The sequence below is a fragment of the Lathyrus oleraceus genome, chromosome 2 (assembly GCF_024323335.1).
Source record: "Lathyrus oleraceus cultivar Zhongwan6 chromosome 2, CAAS_Psat_ZW6_1.0, whole genome shotgun sequence".
In the NCBI taxonomy this organism is placed as follows: domain Eukaryota; kingdom Viridiplantae; phylum Streptophyta; class Magnoliopsida; order Fabales; family Fabaceae; genus Lathyrus; species Lathyrus oleraceus.
This window is the reverse complement of record NC_066580.1, coordinates 182,947,245-182,970,701: the sequence shown is the minus strand read 5'-3', so window position 1 is coordinate 182,970,701 and position 23,457 is coordinate 182,947,245.

Here is a 23,457-nt window from a genome sequence, read left to right as displayed (position 1 = left end):
AGTTCAACCTCCATTGGTAGATTGGGAGATATCGGATCTGTTTATAGGTACCCTTCAGGGGACGTTTGCAGAAAGAATGGTAGGATGCCTGGTTACTAACTTTGCTGATATTGTAGTGGCTGGGGAAAGAATAGAGAGCTGGTTGAAGCTGGGAAAGATACAGGGTAGCGCTTCGTCGTCTGGATCGAAGAAGCCCTTTGGTAATGGCCAGCGAAAGAAGGAGGGTGACACAAGTACTGTGTATGCCCAAAGAGGACAAGGTAGGGATCGTTACTACCAGCACACTGCTGCGGTAACAATTCCTGCTGATAATCAACAACAGCAACAACAACAACCGCATCAGCAACGACAGCCGTTTCAATAGAGACCGCAGAGGGCCGGGTATCAGGTGAGAGGACGAATGACTGATCGTCAATTTGATAGGCCACCTGTGACATACTCTTTCTTGCTGAAGAAGTTAAAAGATTTGGGGTTGGTTCAGCTGAGAACATTGGCTCTAGTGAGACCCGGTTAGAGGCCGGCCAGTTATGATGAGAATGCCAAATGTGAATTCCACTCTGGTGCCCCTGGACACAATGTGGAGAATTGTAAAGCTTTTAAGCATGTTGTCCAGGACCTGGTGGATTCTAAGGCAATCAATTTTGCACCATCTCCGAATGTTAATGCTAATCCCATACCCGCGTATGGTCAGATGGGGGTGAATGCAATTTCTGAGGATAAGGGCCGAATCTGGGTGATGAATGTAGATCAGTTGAAGACTCCATTGATTGAGGTCAAGAGACGACTGTTGATGAATGGGGTCTTTCCGGGTTGTGGTGATTGTTGTGCTGCGTGCACTGTTGCCCCTAATGGGTGTGTTCTGCTGAGGGAGGCTGTCCAGAGGATGATGGATGAGGGAAGCCTCAGATTTGAGAAGGTTGGTTTGGAGAGGGAAGATGTCTCCACCATAACCATTTACTTTGATCCAGTCGATTTGTCAACGCTGGCAGATGCGGCTCCAATTACCATCACGGTACCTGGGCCTATTCCTTATGACAACGACGATGCTGTACCATGGCACTATGGTGGGGAGGCTTACTGTAATGGGGAGAAGCAGGAAGATCAGGCTACAGGTGAAACCACCGTTTCAAAGGTGGATAATGTCGGACCTAGTGGTTTCACTCGCAGTGGAAGGTTGTTTGCACCGGACACTTTGAGAAGTGGAGAGGGAGAAAAAGAAAAGAAAGATAAGGCCGAGGCTTTAGCCAGAGCACGAGGGAAGCAGGTGGTGAGAGAGGGTACTCTTGTGGCGACACCGGCGCCTGGTGGGTCGGAGAAAGAACTTGATGATGAGGCTGAAGAATTTCTAAGGATCATCAAGAAGTCTGAGTATAAGCTTGTTGACCATTTGCAGCAAACGCCGTCTAAGATCTCAATCCTGTCATTGCTGTTAAGCTCCGAGGGGCATAGAGAGGCTTTGTTGAAAATACTGAAGAGAGCCTATGTTCCTCAAGAGATAACGATTAATCAGCTAGAGACGGTGGTGTCCAACGTCAATGCCAGCCATGGGCTGGGTTTCACTGATCTTGATCTGACTGTAGACGGGTGTAATCATAATAGGGCATTACACATTGCATTGGAGTGTAAAGGAGCAGTGCTTCCGCACGTGTTGGTGGATACCGACTCATCACTCAATGTGTTGCCTAAGAAGGCCCTGGCGAAGCTGGACTGTGAGGGGTTGATCTTGAGGCCCACTGACCTGGTTGTTAAAGCCTTTGATGGTTCGAAGCGGGCTGTGTTTGGGGAAGTGGAGCTCCCGGTGAAGATCGGGCCCGAGGTGTTTAAGTCGGTATTTTATGTCATGGATATTCAGCCGGCATACAGTTGCCTGTTGGGTCGACCATGGATACATGCTGCTGGAGTAGTGACTTCGACTTTGCACCAGAAATTGAAGTATATCTGGGACGGGCAGGTCGTCACAGTTTGTGGGGAAGAAGATATCTTCGTCAGCCACTTATCATCGTTCAAATATGTTGAAATGGACGGTGAAATATTTGAGACGCCAAGTCAAGCATTCGAAACCGTCAAGGTGGAGAATGCCCTTTTTGCTAAAGAAGAAAAGAAGCGTTCCATTTCTTCATATAAGCAGGTCGCCGAGGTGGTGAAGAGTGGAGAAGCTCCAGGTTGGGGAAGGATGATGGACATCGCCGCCAAGAGAGACAGATTTGGGGTTGGTTATCAGCCGGGCCAAGGTTCGTCTGGACAGAGTAGAGGACGTCGTCACCCGTTCACGTTCACCAATGCTGGAATGTTAGATCCAGATCACATCTGTATGGTGGGTGAAGAGGTCGACAGTGACTGCGAGCTCGATCAGTGGATAAAATCGTGCGTATCAGGGATGGAGATCCAGAACTGGAAGGCTGAAAAGATCATCATTGTCACTCTACGTGAAGAGTAATATTTCCTGTTTTTCAATTCTGACTGCATGAAAACCATGCGTTTTGCCCGAAACATAATGGTTCATTGTAAGGGCCACCTCATGTGTTTCATTTTGCAATATTTGCATCATAAATAAAAGGATGTTTTTTTTCATTAAAAGCGGTGTTCCCTGCTTTTCATTTATTTTTGCAGTTTAACAAAAAAATAAAAATGGCAATGTTTGTTTTCATTTTCCTTCTTTTAATTTGCTTCGCTTCGGTTCTAAAGCAATGCATGAATCAACATTCATGCAGATGCGATGATTCTCCGGATCTCATTGATAACAATCCTGTTACACCCTCATATGACTTCGACAATCCGAACTATCATGCCGAAGAAGAAGGCGAAGAAGATTGTGAACTGCCGGAGGAATTAGCCAGGTTGTTGAAACAAGAGGAGAAGGTGATTCAACCACATGAAGAGCAAGTCGAGGTTGTGAATCTGGGTACCGACGAGGTCAGGAAAGAAGTGAAAGTTGGGGCCGCTTTGGAGGTAAATGTCAAGAGCAGAATGGTAGCCTTGTTGAAAGAGTATGTGGATATCTTCGCCTGGTCTTATCAAGATATGCCAGGGTTGGATACCGATATCGTTGTGCACAAGTTACCATTGAGAGCAGATTATCCTCCAATGAAGCAGAAGTTGCGCAGAACTCGACCCGAAATGGCCATGAAAATTAAAGAGGAAGTGCAGAAGCAGTTGAATGCTGGGTTCCTCGCTGTCACTAATTATCCTCCTTGGGTCGCGAATATTGTGCCGGTTCCGAAGAAGGATGGAAAGGCGAGGATGTGTGTGGACTACCGGGATTTGAATAGAGCTAGCCCGAAGGATGATTTCCCATTACCTCACATTGATGTGTTGGTAGATAATACAGCTCAGTTCTCAGTGTTTTCCTTCATGGATGGCTTTTCTGGCTATAATCAAATCAAAATGTCGCCAGATGATATGGAAAAAACAACGTTCATCACACCGTGGGGCACTTTTTGTTATAAGGTGATGCCATTCGGTCTCAAGAATGCCGGTGCTACGTATCAGAGGGCTATGGTGACTTTGTTTCATGATATGATTCATCATGAAATCGAATGCTATGTTGATGACATGATAGCAAAGTCCCAAACAGAAGAGGGGCATTTGGTGGATCTGGCCAAGTTGTTTGACCGGTTGAGACAATTCAGACTGAGGTTGAATCCGAATAAGTGCACTTTCGGAGTGCGGTCCGGTAAGTTGTTGGGGTTTATTGTGAGCGAAAGAGGAATCGAGGTTGATCCTGCTAAAGTAAAAGCAATACGAGAAATGCCTGAACCGAGAACAGAAAAGGAGGTTCGTGGTTTCTTAGGTAGATTGAACTACATTTCACGGTTCATATCTCATCTAACAGCCACGTGTGAACCCATATTCAAATTGTTGAGAAAAGATCAAACGGTCAGGTGGAATAATGATTGCCAAGCGGCATTTGAAAAAATAAAAGAATATTTGCAGGAGCCTCCGATTCTGATGCCTCCTGTGGAGGGACGACCGTTAATTCTGTACTTGACAGTCCTCGAGGGGTCTATGGGGTGTGTACTGGGGCAGCATGACGAGTCTGGTCAAAAGGAGCATGCCATTTACTACCTTAGCAAAACGTTTACCGACTGTGAAACAAGATATTCATTGCTCGAGAAAACTTGTTGTGCTTTGGTATGGGTTGCTCGCCGGCTGAGACAGTATATGTTGGTTCATACCACTTTGTTGATTTCCAAGATGGATCCGATCAAGTATATCTTTGAGAAGCCAGCATTGACCGGACGGGTTGCGAGGTGGCAAATGATTTTGACTGAATACGATATCCAGTACACCTCTCAGAAAGCGATCAAGGGGAGTGTATTGTCTGATTACCTCGCCCAGCAACCCATTGAGGATTATCAACCAATGAAGTTTGAGTTCCCTGATGAGGACATCATGTTTCTCCAATCGAAAGATTGTGAGGAACTAATCCCGGAGGAGGGCCCTGACCCTGAATCCGAATGGATTCTGATGTTTGATGGGGCCGTTAACGTGAATGGTAGCGGAGTTGGTGCTGTTTTGGTTACGCCGAAAGGATCCCACATTCCTTTTGCTGCTCGGCTAACATTTGAATGCACCAACAACGTGGCTGAATACGAAGCTTGTATCTTGGGGATTGAAGAGGCGATTGATTTGCGGATCAAAAACCTTGTTATCTATGGAGATTCAACTTTGGTTGTAAATCAGGTTAACGGAAAATGGTATACGCATCAATCTCATTTAATTCCATACCGGGATTATACGAGAAGGTTGTTGACGTTTTTCACCAAGGTGGAATTACATCATGTGCCGAGAGAAGAGAATCCTTTAGCAGATACTTTGGCTACTCTGGCTGCCTTGATTAAGGTGCAGTGGTGGAATCAGTTTCCCAGTGTTGAGGTGGGACGTCTGGATAGACCGGCTTATGTGTTTGTTGTTGACACAGCGCCTGATGATGAGAAGCCGTGGTATTTTGATATCAAGCGCTATCTGGAGACCCAAGAGTATCCTGAGAGAGCATCCAAGAAGGACCGAAAGACTCTGAGGAGGTTGGCCATGGTGTTCTATCTGAACAAAGATGGGGTTTTGTACAAGCGAAATTTCGATTGGGTGTTGCTCAGATGTGTCGATGACAAAGAAGCAAGCCAATTGATGAAAGAGGTACACGAGGGGTCGTTTGGTCCCCATGCCGGTGGGAATGCAATGGTGAAAAAGCTGCTAAGGGCTGGTTATTACTGGATGACAATGGAGGCTCAGTGTTTCAACTTCGTGCGGAAATGTCATAAATGCCAGATTTATGCTGATAAGGTGCATGTGCCTCCAAACCCGTTGAGTTTGATGACGTCTCCATGGCCGTTCGCTATGTGGGGCATTGATATGATTGGGAGGATTGAGCCTACAGCTTCGAATGGGCACCGGTTCATATTAGTGGCTATCGATTACTTCACCAAGTGGGTGGAAGCAGCCTCTTATGCAAATGTGACGAAACAGGTCGTTGCCAGGTTCCTGAAAAGAGACATCATTTGCAGATATGGGGTTCCCGAGAGAATCATTACTGATAATGGTTCTAATCTCAACAACAAGATGATGGCAGAGTTGTGCCGGGAATTCAAGATCGAGCATCACAATTCTTCTCCTTATCGTCTGAAGATGAATGGGGCGGTCGAGGCGGCCAATAAGAATATTAAGAAGATTGTGCAGAAGATGGTCGTGACCTATAAGGATTGGCACGAGATGTTGCCGTTTGCATTGTGTAACACCCCTTTTTCTACCCCAAATTATTTAACATATAATCAGAGTAAATAAGCACGCATATAAAGAAAAGGGCGTCACATCGACGTTTTCAAAACTTAGAACTTTCAAAAGCCAACAATACACCTGGTCATTCAAAATAACACATTTCATTCAACATGAATATTCAAGCAATATGCGTTCGCAGCGGAAAATAAAGAATACTCATGTATTTCATAATATGATCCATGTCCCATACCATGATCATCTCTCAATAATCACTTCAAATAAAATAAAACAAGTAATAACATAAAGCATATCAAAATAAGATACGAGTTCAATACCACTAATCTACCCAGTGTTACATGACCAGAGCATTGACTCGTTACCTAATTTCAAACTAAATACGGAAACTCTCCAGCTAATCTTGAGCGAGCTACCGTCCACCTACTCCAGCAATACTACTCTGTAGTATCTGCACGATACTTATGTAAAGGTAACATTCAAACAGAAAGGGTGAGAATTCCAATCATTATGAAATAGCATAATAAGGCACAATGAATTAAAACACAATTTAAGAATTCATCACACTTAGTATAATCACGTCAATAATATTAACCAACAATCATCTCACATATTTCAAACATGCATCACACCCACATCAATACATGCATTCAATGATCACATAACTATAGACGACTCAATGCAAGACAATGTGACTCTATGCATATGGTACCTCAATGTGAACTCAAAGTTTCACCGCTTTCCGATTCAATATCTAAAATCCAAGCCACGCTTCCGATCCGGACAAGACCAAAGCCCTACGTCTGTTTCCAATAAAGGATCACCGCTTAATACTACGCCTAATCCCAATTAAGGATTAACGTCTGCTACGTCTCTTTCCAATGAAGGATCACCGCTTAATACTACGCCTAATCCCAATTAAGGATTAACGTCTGCTACGTCTGTTTCCAATGAAGGATCACCGCTTAAATACTACGCCTAATCCCAATTAAGGATTAACGTCTGCTACGTCTGTTTCCAATGAAGGATCACCGCTTAACCACTTCCACAATGAAGTCAACCATGCCATGAATGAATGCACACATACCAACACATATGCAATTAAGACCATCTATATACCGTCTTAACATCCCACATATCACCATGACTCATAATTGGTACATATACACATTCATCACAACACCTCAATTACGATTACATATACACATCCATAACCATAAATCATTCACAATTCAATAATGGTATACATACACATTCATACAATATATTATTCACCAATATAGGCCAATCATCAAATATGTACACATAGGTTTCATTCCAAAACGCACACAACATTTAAATATCAAATTTTCACTTTTCAAACATTGTTATCCGGTTAACGCCCTGGGTTAATCGGTTAACGCAAAACAGAATGCGCTTCTTGGCAATTTTTAACAGTGTTAACCGGTTAACGCCCTGGGTTAACCGGTTAACGCAAGACAGAATGCAATTTTTTCCATATTATAACAGTGTTAACCGGTTAACGCCCTGGGTTAACCGGTTAACGCCCTGGGTTAACCGGTTAACGCAAAACAGAAAGCTGTTCCTGCGCTAACACGAAAACAGAATGCAGATTTCCCCGCATTTTTCATCGTTGGAGGACTTCCGGACCTCCGATTTCGATTCCGCAAAAAGCTACACGTTCAGAAAATTATGACTCATCCAATTATATATTCATTCACAGTTTTAGCATAATTTAATCATCACAATTCAAGAGTATTTATCAAGACCTAATAATTCCAAAACCATGCCAATTAAGGATTTCAACCTAAATCATATTCCTACCCATTTACCCAATTATACCAACCCATAATAATAAGGAATTTCCCCCTTACCTTGTCAATTTGATGGAAACCTTGACTCCTCTCGCTATTCCTCTCCTCTTTCTCTATTGCCTTCAGTGCTCCCGTGAATTCTAATTCTCACTTCCTTCACTCTTACTATTTATAATAGTATTCTATTTGAGCTTAAATCATCTAATTTAATCACTAGGCCCAATAATACCTAATATTTAAATACCTCTATTTAAATTTAAATATTAACCACTCACTATGCAACCAAGTTAATTAATTAATTCTATTACTTAATTATTTCTCATATCCACTAGATAATGAATTAATACACCAATGAATTAATTAACACTCCACATAATTAAATTAAAATTATAATAATAATAGTATAATAATTCAATACTAAAAAAAATGGGTTGTTACAACTCTCCCCCACTTAAAAGATTTTCATACTCGAAAATTTACCTCAAACGAACAACTCCGGATATGATTCCCTCATCTTATCCTCGAGTTCCCACGTAATATTTCCATTGGCGACTCCGCCCCATATCACTTTTACCAAAGCAATCTCCTTACCACGAAGCTTCTTCACTTCTCGATCTTCAATCCGCACAGGTGATGTATCAACCGTCAAATTATCCCGTACTTGCACATCGTCTAATGGAACAACATGAGATGGATCCGCAATGTACTTCCTCAATTGAGACACATGGAATACATCATGAAGATTAGAAAGTGATGGTGGTAATGCAATCCGATATGCCACTTCACCTATCCTCTCGGAAATCTGATAAGGACCAATGAAATGCGGCGTCAACTTACGCGACTTCAAAGCTCTACCAACACCCGTTATTGGCGTAACTCGAAGAAACACATGCTCGTCTTTCTCAAACTCAAGAGCTTTCCTCCTCTTATCGTGATAACTCTTTTGACGACTCTGAGAAGCCTTCATCTTCCCTTGAATCATCTTAATCTTATCTGTAGTCTCTTGAATCAACTCGGGTCCAACCACATCACTCTCTCCCGATTCGTACCAACATAAAGGAGTTCTACACCTTCTGCCATAAAGGGCCTCAAACGGTGCCATTCCAATACTCGAATGGAAACTGTTATTATATGTAAACTCGACTAAAGGCAAGAAACTATCCCAATTTCCTCCTTGTTCCAAAACACAAGACCTCAAAAGATCTTCAAGTGACTGAATAGTCCTCTCCGTTTAACCATCAGTTTGCGGATGATATGCTGAACTCAAACGTAACTTCGTACCCAAAGCACTTTGCAAACCTTCCCAAAATCTCGAAGTGAACCTCGGATCTCTATCCGAAACAATACTCGACGGTATACCATGCAAACACACAATTCTCTCGACGTACAACTTAGCAAGTCTCTCCATCGAATAATCCATTCTCATCGGAATAAAATGAGCGCACTTCGTCAGTCGGTCCACAACGACCCAAATCGCCTCACAATTACTCGATGTTCTTGGTAAGCCCGAAACAAAATCCATAGAGATACTATCCCACTTCCACTCGGGAATAGATAACGATTGCATCAAACCAGACGGCTTTTGATGTTCAATCTTTGACTTTTGACAAGTCAAACATGAATACACAAATTCCGCTACATCCTTCTTCATACCTTGCCACCAAAACATTTTCTTCAAGTCTTGATACATCTTAGTAGCGCCAGGATGAATACTCAGACCACTTCTATGCCCTTCCTCAAGAATCCTCTTTCTCAAATCCATACCATTCGGAACACACACTCGATCACGACACCTCATGATACCATTCTCATCAATCCGACAGTCACCACCTTTACCTTGGTTAATCAATGTCATAACATCGACTAACTTCAAATCTGACCTCTGACCTTCTCTAATCTCGTCGAGAATGTCACACGTAAGCTTCAATGTCCCAAGCTTAACACACGAATACGTCGCTTCACAAACCAAACTCAAATCCCTAAATTGCTCCAACAATTCAAACTCTCGCATCATCAACATAGACATATGCAATGACTTCCTACTCAATGCATCGGCTACAACATTCGCCTTCCCAGGATGATAATTTAAACCAAAATCATAATCCTTCAAGAATTCCAACCATCTCCTTTGCCTCATATTCAATTCTTTCTGATCGAACAAGTACTTCAAACTCTTGTGATCACTAAACACATCAAACCTCGATCCAAACAAGTAATGTCTCCAAAGCTTCAACACAAACACAACGGCGGCCAACTCTAAATCATGCGTCGGATAATTCTTCTCATGAACTTTGAGTTGCCTTGAAGCATAAGCTACCACTTGCCCTTTTTGCATCAGAACACCTCCCAAACCCAACAAAGAAGCATCACAATACACAACGAAGGTTTCTAACGGATCCGGCAAAATCAAAATAGGAGCCGTAGTCAATCTTCTCTTAAGCTCTTGAAAATTCGCTTCACACTGCGAAGTCCAAATGAAAGCTTGACCCTTCCTAGTCAACTGTGTCAATGGTAACGACAACTTAGAAAATCCCTCAATGAACTTCCTATAATACCCAGCCAAACCAAGGAAACTTCGAATCTCAGCAACAGACTTAGGAGCTTCCCACTGAGATACAGCTTCGATCTTCGTAGGATCCACAGAAATCCCACCACTCGAAATCACATGTCCAAGAAAACTTACTTCACTCAACCAAAATTCACATTTAGAGAGTTTAGCAAACAACTTCCTCTCTTTTAACACCGATAACACAACCTTCAAATGCTCTGCATGATCCTCTTCGCCCTTGGAATAAACCAATATATCATCGATGAACACAACTACAAACTTATCCAGATAATCATGAAAGATTCTATTCATATACTCCATAAATACACCAGGTGCATTCGTCACCCCAAAAGGCATCACGGAGTACTCGTAGTGACCGTACCTTGTCCTAAAAGCAGTCTTCTGAATATCCTCGACCTTTACACGAATCTGATGATACCCAGACCTCAAATCAATTTTGCTAAACACACAAGCTCCAACCAGCTGATCCATCAGATCGTCAATCCTCAAAAGTGGATACTTGTTCTTAATCGTCACTTTATTCAGTTGTCTATAATCAACACATAATCTCATAGAACCTTCTTTCTTCTTGACCAATAGCATAGGTGCACCCCACGGTGACACACTAGGACGAATAAACTTCTTCTCGAGTAAGTCTTCAAGTTGACTCTTCAACTCTTTCAACTCAGAAGCGGACATTCGATAGGGAGCCATCGATACAGGACTAGTTCCAGGAACTAAATCAATCGAAAACTCGACCTCTCGTTCCGGCGGTAAATCACTTATATCTTCCGGAAATACCTCCGCAAATTCACAAACTATTGGCAGTTCTTCGATCGTCCTCTTCTCCCGAATATCCAAAGTTGCCAACAACATAAACAACTCGGCACCATCTTGCACCGATTCATCAACTTGCTTAGCAGACACACACCAATCTTCCTTAGCATCAACCTCAGTAAAAATAACCGTCTTCTCGAAACAGTTGATATACACCCGGTTAACTTTTAACCAATTCATACCCAAAATCACGTCGAGTTGCTCTAACGGAAGACAAACTAAATCAATTCCAAAATCCTTACCAAATATACTCAATGGACAATTCAAACACACATAAGAAGTAGAAATAGAACCCATAGCAGGTGTATCAATAATCATACTTCTATGCATATCAGATAATATGAGATTCAGCCTCTTAGCACAATCCAAAGAAATGAAAGAATGTGTTGCACCGGTATCAATAATGGCAATCAAAGGTGTACCATTAATAAAGCACGTACCTTGGATTAGTCTATCATCGGTAGTGGTCTCCGCACCAGACAATGCAAACACCTTTCCCTTCACTTGCTCCTTCTTCGGCTTATCACATTGCGAACTAATGTGACCTTTCTCACCACAGTTGAAACAAGTTACGTTCGAACCAACCCTACACTGGTTTGCTCTGTGACCAATCCTGCCACAATTGAAACACTTCCCAGAATCTCTACTACACTCCGTAGCACGATGGCCTTCCACACCATATTTGAAGCACTTAAGTGGAATAGAAGATACTCCCCCACTTGGCTTCTTTCCAACACTAGATTGTCTCCTCTTGTCATCATATGGTTTTCCCCGATCTTGGTTTTTCCCCTTCAGACTCTTGTAGACAGAAGCACTCTCCCTACTATCCTCGTCATAAATCCGGCTCTTGTTAACCAATTCTGTAAAACGAGTAATCTGTTGGTAACCAATGGCCTTCTTGATATCATGTCTCAAGCCATTCACAAACTTCAAACATTTAGATCTCTCAGCATTAGCAGTATTGTAATGAGGACAATACTTGATAAGCTCCTGAAATCTAGCAGCATAATCAGCAACGGTACCATTTCCTTGCTTCAATTCAAGGAACTCCACCTCTTTCTTCCCACGACAATCTTCTGGGAAATAGTTCTCCAAGAAGGTATCACGGAAAAGAGTCCAAGTAACTTCAATGTTGTCTTCTTCGAACCTCTGAAGAGTGTTATTCCACCAATCTTCAGCTTCCTTCTCAAGCATATGGGTACCAAACTGCACTTTCTGAGCATCAGTACAGTTCATGACTCTGAAGATCTTCTCAATTGCTTTCAGCCAAGCTTGAGCTTTCTCAGGTGCATGCTCACCCTCAAAGATAGGAGGATTGTTCCGCTGGAATCTCCCCAAAGCACGGAACTCATCATCATCTCCCTTTTGGTTACCGCCATGCGCATTCGCTTGATGGGCATTCGCTTGATGGATCTGACCCATGGATTCCGCCAGCATCCTCAGCGCCTCAGCAATGGCATCGTCATTCCTGCCTGCAACCATTGTTCTGAACAACCCAAAACATCAAACAAACAGTATCGATCGTGTCAGATACACAAATCAAATACCACAGAAAACCTACTACTATTGACCAACTGGTCAACCAGGCTCTGATACCACTAATGTAACACCCCTTTTTCTACCCCAAATTATTTAACATATAATCAGAGTAAATAAGCACGCATATAAAGAAAAGGGCGTCACATCGACGTTTTCGAAACTTAGAACTTTCAAAAACCAACAATACACCTGGTCATTCAAAATAACACATTTCATTCAACATGAATATTCAAGACATATGCGTTCGCAGCGGAAAATAAAGAATACTCATGTATTTCATAATATGATCCATGTCCCATACCATGATCATCTCTCAATAATCACTTCAAATAAAATAAAACAAGTAATAACATAAAGCATATCAAAATAAGATACGAGTTCAATACCACTAATCTACCCAGTGTTACATGACCAGAGCATTGACTCATTACCTAATTTCAAACTAAATACGGAAACTCTCCAGCTAATCTTGAGCGAGCTACCGTCCACCTACTCCAGCAATACTACTCTGTAGTATCTGCACGATACCCATGTAAAGGTAACATTCAAACAGAAAGGGTGAGAATTCCAATCATTATGAAATAGCATAATAAGGCACAATGAATTAAAACACAATTTAAGAATTCATCACACTTAGTATAATCACGTCAATAATATTAACCAACAATCATCTCACATATTTCAAACATGCATCACACCCACATAAATACATGCATTCAATGATCACATAACTATAGACAACTCAATGCAAGACAATGTGACTCTATGCATGTGGTACCTCAATGTGAACTCAAAGTTTCACCGCTTTCCGATTCAATATCTAGAATCCAAGCCACGCTTCCGATCCGGACAAGACCAAAGCCCTACGTCTATTTCCAATAAAGGATCACCGCTTAATACTACGCCTAATCCCAATTAAGGATTAACGTCTGCTACGTCTGTTTCCAATGAAGGATCACCGCTTAATACTACGCCTAATCCCAATTAAGGATTAACATCTGCTACGTCTGTTTCCAATGAAGGATCACCGCTTAAATACTACGCCTAATCCCAATTAAGGATTAACGTCTGCTACGTCTGTTTCCAATGAAGGATCACCGCTTTACCACTTCCACAATGAAGTCAACCATGCCATGAATGAATGCACACATACCAACACATATGCAATTAAGACCATCTATATACCGTCTTAACATCCCACATATCACCATGACTCACAATTGGTACTGTCGTACCCCAATTTTGTCCGGGCATATTTAAATTTTCATATAATTGATTTCATTTTATTTTTGCATCATATGCATAGCATGACATACATTTGCATCATGAATAAATACCTGAAATGTCAGTCAGAATGAATTTATTTGAGAATACAGACAAATCGGCTTAATCGCTAAAATTTGAGGAAATAATGTATTTTTTTAAATAATATGTTTTGTGCTGACAATTTTAGTGTGACTGGTTTAATTTTCCGAATAAAGTTTGCACTCGATTTCTATTTTTTAATTGGTCAATAATCTTTGGTTTAATTATTTAATTTAAAAATTAAAATGTATTTAAAGTAAATATTAATTAGATTTTTATGAGTTTGTTATCTTCTTAAATAAATAATAATTATATGAAAAAATATTGGTGTGCATTGGATTCTTGGACAGCTGTACTCTCCTCTCTCCCAACGGTCACCAAGCAACAAAAGAAACAAATCTGTTTCTCCCACAAAACGACAAAAGCCTTTCTCCCTTTTCCCCACCTCACATCTCTCTCTCGGATTCCAGCTGGCTCACTCCCTAAATCCCTCAACAAATCCCACTACCTCACTCAGTAACCTCACTCAAAAATCCACACCTACCCCTACAGATCACACCTCACTCACTACTACTCACTCTCTCTCTCAGAAAAAAAAACCCTTACGAATCCCTCTCCCAAATCCAGCCGCCATCCTCAAACCACCTTCACAATCTCACTAAAATCACAACCCACAAATCCGAAATCCCACCGTTCAACCTCGCGATTTCAATCCACCACCGTCAAAACCACGCGACCTCCATCATCGCTTCCAAACAAACCCTCACCTCCGCTCAAACTCCCTCCATTGCTCAAAATCGCAACCCTCATCTTCTTCATCATCACCGCCGTAACCATCAGCGGAACCCCTTCCGTTTCACTTTCACGACCTAACTTCTTCCTCTCACAACCACCACGCCCTCAAATCACTCACTCCTCCTTACCTCCGTCCGCGATTTACTCGACCTAACCTTCATCCCTTCATCGTATCAACCCTCAATCTTCCATCTCCACACAAACCCTCCATCGTCCGATCACGACCCATCTAAAACCCCATCCTCCACAAATTCTGCACGACGACGAACTGAAGTCACACCGTCGGCCCAACTCTGTTTGGTGATTTCAAATCCTCATGATACCCTGTGTGGATGTTGTCTATTTTTGTGCGGGTTGGAGTATGATTATTCTGTCGTACGCGAATGGAGTAATACGAAGCAATGTCGGAACCGCAATAGCTTGAAGATATGGAAAGGGTTGATGTTAGCAATCGATGTGGTCGAAGAAAGTCACAAATTATACTATGACAATGCTGCAGAAGCTCAATGGCGACATCGACAAGCGTATCAGCACCGTAATTTGCATTTTGGTAACGATTTTCTTCGAACGTATTCATTATGGTGTTTCAATCTGATTTAATCAGCAGCAATTACAAACTTCACTGTCGTATGTTGTATTTTGGTTATCGAAAGGATGTTCGTCTTCGACCCTCCGCAGCTATTGTGTATCGGCTGTGGTGCTATTTTTGTCAATTGCTTCAGTGCAATAAGTCACATAACAGCGTGTGTGGGTGCTGTGGTTTCATTGTGTCGATTACATTGACGTCCCAATCACAATTTGTGGATAGAACATAGGTTATTGAAACTAGCTTAATGCTTGTTATGTTTTTGATTATGACGAGTTTTTGCGTATAAATGCCAGTTTCAGTGTTTAATGTATGCCTATTGTCGTACCCCAATTTTGTCCGGGCATATTTAAAATTTCGTAGAATTAATTTCATTTTTTTATTTTTTGCATCATATGCACAGTATGACATACATTGCATTGTGAATAATACCTAAAATGTCAGTCAGAATGAATTTATTTGAGAATACAGACAAATCGGTTGAATTGTCAAAATTTGTGTATTTTTAAAAAAATAATGTGTTTTGTGCTGATAATTTTGGTATGATTGATTTAGTTTTCAGAACAAATTTGCACTCAATTTCTATTCCTAATTGATCAATAATTTTTGGGTTAGTTATTTAAATTAAAGTAATTAGAATATATTTAAATTAAATATTAATTAGATTTTCTTATAATTGCATTTTTTCTTAAATCAATAATAATGTATTAAAATAAATAAATATATGTATTGGCATTGGATTCTATTGCCAGCTCACATGCCAATGATTTCCTCTCCCTCCTCACATAAAAAAACAAAATTAGAAAAGAAATCTCTCATCCTCTCTGCCACGTGTCCCTCGCCAGCTATCATTCTCTCTCAACTCTCCTTAAAACCTTTTCTTTTTCCCACACATCCACTCCTCACGCACTGTTCACTCAAAACGCTCACACTCCCTCACACCACTCAACCCTCAGCTCACACGAAAAACCCTCTCACGTCTCTCATTTACAGAAAATTCACTCCATCATCATCTCAAATCCACCAACGAAACCCTCTAAACTCACGCCGTCAAAACCCTAAATCCACCATCTACCCTCAAATCGCCACCCCACAACCATCTCTCGTCATCATCTTCATCGCGACTTCACCATCGCCTAACATCCTCAAACCCCAGCTTCAACCTCCGGCGCTCCATCAACAAACCCTCGCCTCTCTCAAAATCCATTCATCGTCTCCATAAATCACCACCACATCCACCGTCAAAATCGCCGTGCCTTCATCATCTTAACCACAAAACCACCAACGAACTCCTTAACGCCACCACACGCGACCGTCAATCAAACTCCACCTCCGTGTAAACCGACAAACCCTCGCCGTCATAAACTCTGTATCTTTCACCATCGTCAAATCGCGACCATCGCCAACAATCCCTCAGAAAAACCCTTCGAATCTTCCATCTTCATCATCCTTCAAACCTCACTCCGATTCTCTCAACAAGCGCCATCACCGTACCGAAGCCGTCGGCGACTGTCTTCGTCCTTCATCAACAGCGGTCTTCACCGTCTTTAGGTGTAGATCTCGCGAAGCCGTCACCAAGAAGTTTGGGATTTTGGTTGTGTACTCTTCTATTTTTCAGGTACTGATCTGGTTTTTCGCCAAACCCTAATCACCGCTCGATATCCTTCAAGCAACTCTAACACTCGCCGACGTCGATTCTCTTCCGTTAAAGCAGTAGCCAGCACATCAGCAGCATTGGTTCATCATTGGGGTAACATCTCGGTTCCAATTTTTGTATTTTTTGTTATGTATAAAGTTGTTTGTAGTTACAATTTCTGATTGGTGTGTGTGTAAATAATTTGAAGTTTGTAGCTTGCAGCTTGTTTTGTGATTGTGACTGTTTTTCTTCTAGCTCGGGTAGATAGAGTACAAATTATATAAACAAGTTGAATTAAGGTGTTGTTTGATTTCGTATTCACTATATTGCTGGATTTCATAAATTGTTATAGAGAAAAATTCTGCTGTGTATCTGTTGTTGCTATTATGATTTTCAGCCACTTTGATTTACACGATGTCTTGTATGAGCTGTGTTTGTGTGCTGTTATTGCTTTCATTTTCAATTTCGATTTCATTGAAATCATGGCTTCTGGAAACTAGCAGGATTAACCCTTGTGTTGTGGTTATGTATCTATTACCGTAAGGAGTTGATGATTGGTTTCAAGTTAAGGATAATGTTTGGATGGATTAGTTTTTGTTTAAAATTCATTGATGTTTGTATTGCTGTTTGTTTCAAGTGACATTAATTCTCATCTAAATCCTTTGCTTTTCTTCTCACGCATTAGTACTTGAATCACGAGAAAACAAGATTTCCGTGCTAGTTTGCTTTGTTCTTCTTGAAATCCCTATCCATGGAGAGTTAACATTATCTCTATTATGTCTCCTTTTCCTATTGCTATAAATTTGTAAATATTAAACAATATTGAACAAATTTTTGCTAATTACATTGGAATATTATAAACAAATTTGTAAATATTAAACAATATTGAATTGATTATGTTTACATTTGATGCATAAATCAGAAGCACATTTTGTGACTACCATGATTCGAGTTTTGTAAATCAGTGTTATCATATATTGCTTTTTTTAATTAATCAATTTTAAATGTTGTTTAATGAAATATCCCATACAAGGATCAACCATATGACATTCTCCGCACACATCTTGAAGTGCCGAAGGAACCATACAAATCCAAATTTTATGTCGGTTGTTCTTCAATAACCAATGACCTGGCAGTCACAATTTCCAAAAAAAAATCAAAGAAAGAGCCCGCTAAGTCCAACACCCTTAGAGGAGACTTAGGCAAAAACAGGGGCAATCCCGATGGATTAAAGCTTCAAACAAAGCGGTCCATGCAAAAGTTAGGGATCAAAACAAAAATCGAAAGAGACAATGAAAGTCTCCAACAAAACAAAAACAAGATTCAATGACCACCATAACAAAATCAAAGGGTCACCGACATCCAAAAACGAAATAAAGTGGCTGCCATTCCAAGAAACCTTGAATCACCATCTTTATCCTCACACCTGCAAAAGACGAATGTGTGTGAATTAACTGAACGTAGGATTGGAGATCATCATGAAGAAGGGTGGGTTAAAATAAACTTTGAGCCTTATATCCTTTTGTTTCAATAACCATGAACCAAGCCACGTTACAACCTTCAAAAGACCTAATTGAAGTAAGGTTTGTTCTGAAAGCATACTATAGCAAGGTTGAGTAAACTGACTCCGAGAGATTTGCTAATATTCTATTCTCACTATATCATCCACACACTAGCTAAATCAGCACCGCGTTTGGACTCTTGGTCCACTCGTCACACACTACCACAACACTTCCAAAATGAATGATTATTTTTCAAAACTTGCATAACTGTTGCATTAAAATCACCATTTCTTGAATAACAATTCTTAATTGTCAGTCAGTGCTTGACATCGAGAAAATTCCAACAAGGGGCAATTCAAAGGGCACTTGATCATTGGTGCTAACACAAATCAAGACCATCCTATGAATCAGGGGCATGACATCATTTTGATTATATTGACTTAAGAAGCAGTAAGTATAAGATAAATCTCCAAGCATCAGTTGATCAGGGAGGAAAAACACTTCAGTACTCTGTCCGTCTGGGGCAAGTCCCTCAAAGGCTAACAAGGGGCAAACCATTCCAAGATTCAGGAACTGAAAAAAACAAACTCAGACCACGTCATCGAATAACCACTCCCAAGGTTTCCTTTCAAGGAGAATTCCTTTGAACACCCTATAATCAGGGGCAAGACGAGTTGCAAGGGGCAAATTCCCTCCATATCTTCAAGCCAGTCAAGCAGATTGCGTCAGACAGTAGTGACTGCTTGGATTCACAACCAAGTTGTCGAAAGTCCATACTAGTACAACAAGAATCCTTGGGGCACATCAAAAGCATAATCATCATGCGTTGATCACGTCGCTATGCTCAGTTACGGGCTGACCAAACACTTTAGAAGAAGAACTGAGATCTTCTCAAAGACGAATACACAACATATCAGCAAGAGATCAAACTTGGAGCATCAAGCATACCCACACCTATTGCGTGTCCATCGCACCATCAACTACCGAGCGTCGGGAAGTCAGATCCTTCCACCAATCAACAGTCTAATCCACATTGACAATCACCAGAGAAACCAAAGCCCACCTCCCTGGCATCCATACAAAAACAAATACAACCAACACTGGTTTCCACAAAATACATTGCCTTTGAAAAAGGGGGCCAATCCCAAACAAGCCAATCATTCTTCGCATTCAAACATGCATCACATGCATCACCTCATACATAACGCATACATATCATTCATGTACATAACATAAATCAAAATCCAAGGTAGTCGCAGGCATCCAGGCCAACCCTCAGTTGAGTCATTGTTTTTCTCTGAGTAAGTGCATACCCTGCTATCGGGCGTTCCCCATTGAGTTACATCCTTCAACCTTTTGTTGATAAGATGTGATCCTCAGCTTAGTCAAACAATGTTTCTTTAAACATCTACCTTGTTTCGCGTTGAGCGTCCCTCAATGAGTCGTTTCCTGTAACCTTTTGTTGACAGAAACTACATCTCCCCAGAGGATATTGTTCTGCAACCTTTTGTTGATGGATACCCAGAGCAAGTCTTAACCAGCAATGTTCCAACACTACCCAGCAAATCAGGTTTACTGAACTTTGATAGTAGCCTTATTGTCCAATATTTTTCTCACCATCATCCTTTTGGTGTCGAAGATCCTTGAAGTTTTTAAGCTAACCTTCATCCTTTTGGTGAATGGTGACCTCTGCAATTACTACAGCTTACCGTCATCCTTTTGGTGTCGGAGATCTTTATGGTGATAAGGATCCTTGTTATTTTGGTTCGACCATCATCCTTTTGGCGATGACGTCCAGTCTAATCTAATATCATCCTTTTGGTGATAGAGATTATGGAGTTTGGTTTAAGCTATCATCCTTTTGGTGATGGTGACGCTTGAAAAAGTATAACCCCACTGTCATCCTTTTGGTGTCAGCAATATTTGAAGTCATTATAACTTATTATCATCCTTTTGGTGGTAACAAGTTTCGAAGTCATGATCTCACCTTCATCCTTTTGGTGATGGTGATTGTGGATTCATTATCATCCTTTTGGTGATAACGAGTTTTGTTGTTTGTAGTACCTTCATCCTTTTGGTGATGGTGACTATTGACTTATTATCATCCTTTTGGTGATAACAAGTTTTGTTATTGGCCTTACCTTCATCCTTTTGGTGACGGTGACCATTTGAGTTATGGGCTCATTATCATCCTTTTGGTGATAACGAGTTTTGTTTTGATCTTACCCTCATCCTTTTGGTGATGGCGATCATTGAGTCTGTTTCAGCTTATTATCATCCTTTTGGTGATAACAAGTTTGGAAGTTATGTCCTTATTATCATCCTTTTGGTGATAACAAGTTCGGTTTGTGTGATCTTACTGTCATCCTTTTGGTGCCAGCGATATTTAAGTTTGTGTCGACTTATTATCGTACTTTTGGCGATAACAAGTTTTGTCTTTTAATTGTACCTTCATCCTTTTGGTGATGGTGATTGTTGACTTATTATCATCCTTTTGGTGATAACAAGTTTGTGTCTTGATCCTACCTTCATCCTTTTGGTGATGGTGATCAATTGTGTTGTGTGCTTATTATCGTCCTTTTGGCGATAACAAGTTTTGTCGTTTGACAATACCTTCATCCTTTTGGTGATGGTGATTGTTGACTTATTGTCATCCTTTTGGTGATAACAAGTTTTTGTCTTGATCTTACCTTCATCCTTTTGGTGATGGTGATCAATTGCGTTGTGTACTTATTATCATCCTTTTGGTGGTAACAAGTTTTGTCGTCTGACAATACCTTCATCCTTTTGGTGATGGTGATTGTTGACTTATTATCATCCTTTTGGTGATAACAAGTTTGTGTCTTGATCCTACCTTCATCCTTTTGGTGATGGTGATCAATTGCGTTGTGTGACTTATTATCGTCCTTTTGGCGATAACAAGTTGTGTCTTTTAATTATACCTTCATCCTTTTGGTGATGGTGATTGTTGACTTATTATCATCCTTTTGGTGATAACGAGGTTTTGTTTCGATCTTACTATCATCCTTTTGGTGATGGGGATCCTCTGAGTTGTGTGACTTATTATCATCCTTTTGGTGGTAACAAGTTTTGTTTTTAATCTTACCTTCATCCTTTTGGTGATGGTGATCATTGGGTTTCGACTTATTATCATCCTTTTGGTGATAACACGTTTGTTGTGTGATTATACCTTCATCCTTTTGGTGATGGTGATCATTGGAGTTATTTGACTTATTATCATCCTTTTGGTGATAACAAGTTTTGTTGTTGGACCTTCATCCTTTTGGTGACGGTGATCTTTGAATTTGATGAGTTAACTGTCATCCTTTTGGTGATAGCCTTGATATATACTCTCTGTAATGGGAAAATTTATCAGAATAACCATCATCCTTTTGATGACGGACATCATCCTTTTGGTGATGAAAATCTTTGAATTGTGTCTAACTTTCATCCTTTAGGTGATAGCGAGATTTGTTGTTGATCGTACCATCATCCTTTTGGTGATGACGATCTTTGTTGTATCCACTGAAACCATCATCCTTTTGGTGATGACAATCCTGAAAATCATGTTGAATTCCCATCATCCTTTTGGTGATGACCATTAATTTGGACTGTCATCCTTTTGGTGTCAGAAAACATGTACAGTTTTGTCAAAACCTGTGCAAGATTTGAATATTCGACTCAAGGGTTGGTTTTGATTTGACATTCTACCCATATTACCTTGGTGTCTATTGCATTTTCATCTGCAGCCATTCCATTGCATTTCAAAGGACAAAATTCGGATCCTTTCGTATTTAATTACCTTCCACCACGAATGTATGACGACCGTTGTCATTCTTACCTTCTAATTCAAGATAATTAAATAGGGGCAGCTGTCGTACCCCAATTTTGTCCGGGCATATTTAAAATTTCGTAGAATTAATTTCATTTTTTTATTTTTTGCATCATATGCACAGCATGACATACATTGCATTGTGAATAATACCTAAAATGTCAGTCAGAATGAATTTATTTGAGAATACAGACAAATCGGTTGAATTGTCAAAATTTGAGGAAACAATGTATTTTTAAAAAAATAATGTGTTTTGTGCTGATAATTTTGGTATGATTGATTTAGTTTTCAGAACAAATTTGCACTCAATTTCTATTCCTAATTGATCAATAATTTTTGGGTTAGTTATTTAAATTAAAGTAATTAGAATATATTTAAATTAAATATTAATTAGATTTTCTTATAATTGCATTTTTTCTTAAATCAATAATAATGTATTAAAATAAATAAATATATGTATTGGCATTGGATTCTATTGCCAGCTCACATGCCAATGATTTCCTCTCCCTCCTCACATAAAAAACAAAATTAGAAAAGAATCTCTCATCCTCTCTGCCACGTGTCCCTCGCCAGCTATCATTCTCTCTCAACTCTCCTTAAAACCTTTTCTTTTTCCCACACATCCACTCCTCACGCACTGTTCACTCAAAACGCTCACACTCCCTCACACCACTCAACCCTCAGCTCACACGAAAAACCCTCTCACGTCTCTCATTTACAGAAAATTCACTCCATCATCATCTCAAATCCACCAACGAAACCCTCTAAACTCACGCCGTCAAAACCCTAAATCCACCATCTACCCTCAAATCGCCACCCCACAACCATCTCTCGTCATCATCTTCATCGCGACTTCACCATCGCTTAACATCCTCAAACCCCAGCTTCAACCTCCGGCGCTCCATCAACAAACCCTCGCCTCTCTCAAAATCCATTCATCGTCTCCATAAATCACCACCACATCCACCGTCAAAATCGCCGTGCCTTCATCATCTTAACCACAAAACCACCAACGAACTCCTTAACGCCACCACACGCGACCGTCAATCAAACTCCACCTCCGTGTAAACCGACAAACCCTCGCCGTCATAAACTCTGTATCTTTCACCATCGTCAAATCGCGACCATCGCCAACAATCCCTCAGAAAAACCCTTCGAATCTTCCATCTTCATCATCCTTCAAACCTCACTCCGATTCTCTCAACAAGCGCCATCACCGTACCGAAGCCGTCGGCGACTCGTCAATCCGCGACTGTCTTCGTCCTTCATCAACAGCGGTCTTCACCGTCTTTAGGTGTAGATCTCGCGAAGCCGTCACCAAGAAGTTTGGGAT